At 35.0% G+C, this 2,500-nt stretch overlaps 2 protein-coding genes across 3 annotated transcripts in view; one reads left to right on the top strand and one right to left on the bottom strand.

The window, feature by feature from the left end:
* LOC125029043 (beta-1,3-galactosyltransferase 6-like) overlaps positions 1-1,371 on the bottom strand; it is a 2,885-nt gene extending 1,514 nt beyond the window's left edge. Inside the window, exon 1 of the mRNA XM_047618781.1 lies at positions 1,280-1,371. The gene's annotated coding sequence lies outside the window, so the exon portion shown is untranslated. The remainder of the gene's footprint in view (positions 1-1,279) is intronic.
* A 513-nt stretch (positions 1,372-1,884) lies between these two features.
* The window catches only part of LOC125029052 (ribonuclease kappa-like), a 3,888-nt gene continuing 3,272 nt past the window's right edge, over positions 1,885-2,500 (top strand). Inside the window, exon 1 of one of the 2 annotated variants that reach the window (XM_047618795.1) lies at positions 1,885-1,964. The gene's annotated coding sequence lies outside the window, so the exon portion shown is untranslated. Of the gene's footprint in view, positions 1,976-2,500 lie in introns of both variants that reach the window. The other variant, XM_047618794.1, reaches the window with a different exon arrangement.

Genomic DNA, 2,500 nt, shown 5'->3' with positions numbered 1-2,500 from the left:
ACAAAACTCATCAAATGGTCACAAAACGTTCTCCAATTATTGATGATACCAAGTAAATTAACTTGATGCTGCTGTATTCCAAATAAAAGGAGAGAGAGAGAGAGAGAGAGAGAGAGAGAGAGAGAGAGAGAGAGAGAGAGAGAGAGAGAGAGAGAGAGAGAGAGAGAGAGAGAGAGAGAGAGAGAGAGAGAGAGAGAGAGAGAGAAAGAGAGAGAGAGAGAGAGAGAGAGAGAGAGAGAGAGAGAGAGAGAGAGAGAGAGAGAGAGAGAGAGAGAGAGAGAGAGAGAGAGAGAGAGAGAGAGAGAACAGTACAAACAAGGTGGTGATTTGTCAGCATTCACCAGAGCACAAAATACAGAGGTCATGGTAATTGTCTAACAGTGTGCCCCTATTAGGTAGGACTTTTGATTATAGGCTGTCCATTAAAGAGGAACTAGATAGAACATGCTACATACTAATTAAAAGAATAAAAATCCCTTTCTAAGAGCCACTCTCTTCTAAACACTTACCAATTTTTCTCTTTATGATAGTCCTGTTGGTCACACACAAAAAAATATGTTACCAATACCGGTAAGCCCACAACCAATTTTCAATATTTGCAGATTTAAACACCTAGTGATGCTGTGGCCTAATACGATTAATTGATTTTATGCATAATAATAATTTCAATGGTTAAGAAAGGATCATGTATTCAGTAAAGTTAATTTAAGCAGTTGGCATAAATTGCAGTTGGCAGCTTCCAATTGCTTAATATTACAGGGATATGAAATAAGCAGCAAATTTGGGAGAGGTTATGTCCATTAAGTGACTCCCCAACTCTTGGTATGTAAAGAAATTGTTATTTTACTTGTTTGTAAATCACTTGGTTGTGCCAGTTACATGTCATGCTGTACATCGCATTTACTCTCATTAATACCCTTTCTAGATTTGTTTCACGGGACAATCTCTCTCCCTCTCCCTCTCATGTACAGATAACATTACAAATTCTATTTTGCCTGAATTTACGCTATTTCTCACAGGATAAAGTGCAAAGGCCACGGCAATCGCCTAACAGTGTGCCACTATCAGGCTGGACTTCTGACTGCAGTCCTGCCACCAAAGATAACAGTTAGTGTCAAGTAGAACAGGCCAGGACATACGAAGACCCCATATATCCAAGAGAGAGAGAGAAAAAAATCAAATTTAAAAGCCACTGTGGGTGTCTTCTGAGCGCTTACAGCAGTTTTCAGCGTGGTTTCATTAACCTGTTATCTCATCACGAGAAATATCATAACATTACCTAAAAGTCAGAGGATTTGCATTTAAAATTCCCGAAGAGCGACTCAGCTGTCAGACGAGTCTTGTTTTGATTTGGGATCCGATCGCCTTAAGTCAGGGTTATGAAAGCAATAAAAATCCTCCTACAATATGTTTCCTAAAGCTTTAAATGGTACTTGAGTGTCAGTCAATACTAATATTTACTCTAAATTTATTAATGGTGGAAAGACAATTGCTTATATTGTCTTTTATTTTGGTTCAAATTGGTAATTGTCTGCAACTTTACTAATTCAACGTAATACAACCTGGATTTATCTTCTGCTAATCGTTCGATATTCTCATTCAAATCTTGATAAAAACACAAATAATTGAATTGCACATAAAGAATATATTACCTGAATAATCAATTACTTCCCAAAAAACGAAAATAATAATTTTATTCCAATAAACTAAAGAAAAAAGATGGAAACCTCACTACGATATTAATCAGCTTAAAATCGATAAATCCAATATTCTATAATGCTTAAAACAATATCTTAGAAAAAAAACTCAATAAATTTAGTTATGTCAGTTTGAATTTAACGCATATATAGTATATATTAGACTTCATATTTTCCGTTCTGAGCGCACCGTGGGAGTTATTGATCAGTTGTCTGCTAGAAGAAGCCACAGTCATCTGACAGAGGAAACGGACACCACCGTTCGAGGTCAGGAAAGGGTAAATTTCTAAGTATATGTTACTTTATTAAGTAAAATCTGTGTGTTTTAATGTCGTGGGAAATGCTATTATGTGTGAGTTATATTTAGACGAGGAAAATGTCCAGACTAGACCTGAAATTGTATGGGAAACGCACAGATGAATTGGTATTGGTTATGCTTTTGGTAATATAATTGTTTAGATACTTTTTATAATTATAATTTAATTTTCTTCGTGTTAGCAATGAATCAGTCAAATTGCTGAGCTGAATCCGTTCGAAATTACCTAAGAAAATAATAATACTCTTTTTTTATCAGTGCTATTCCTAAGGCAATAAAAAATACAAAGATCGTTTTTGGATAAACTTAATATATTCTTAAATATGTAAAAAGAACATCTATTTCTCTTTTATATGTATTTGCTGTATTTATATGTTTGGACAGATGTATCCCCTCCAAACTTTTTTTTTTTTAAATATTCACGGATTCAACGGAAGCCGAAACATATGGGTTTTATTTCTTTCGATAGATTGATTATCTGTGGTGG

The sequence above is a fragment of the Penaeus chinensis genome, chromosome 9 (assembly GCF_019202785.1).
Source record: "Penaeus chinensis breed Huanghai No. 1 chromosome 9, ASM1920278v2, whole genome shotgun sequence".
NCBI classification, from domain to species: domain Eukaryota; kingdom Metazoa; phylum Arthropoda; class Malacostraca; order Decapoda; family Penaeidae; genus Penaeus; species Penaeus chinensis.
The sequence above is the reverse complement of the archived record's forward strand: the minus strand, read 5'-3'. Positions and strand labels throughout refer to the sequence as shown.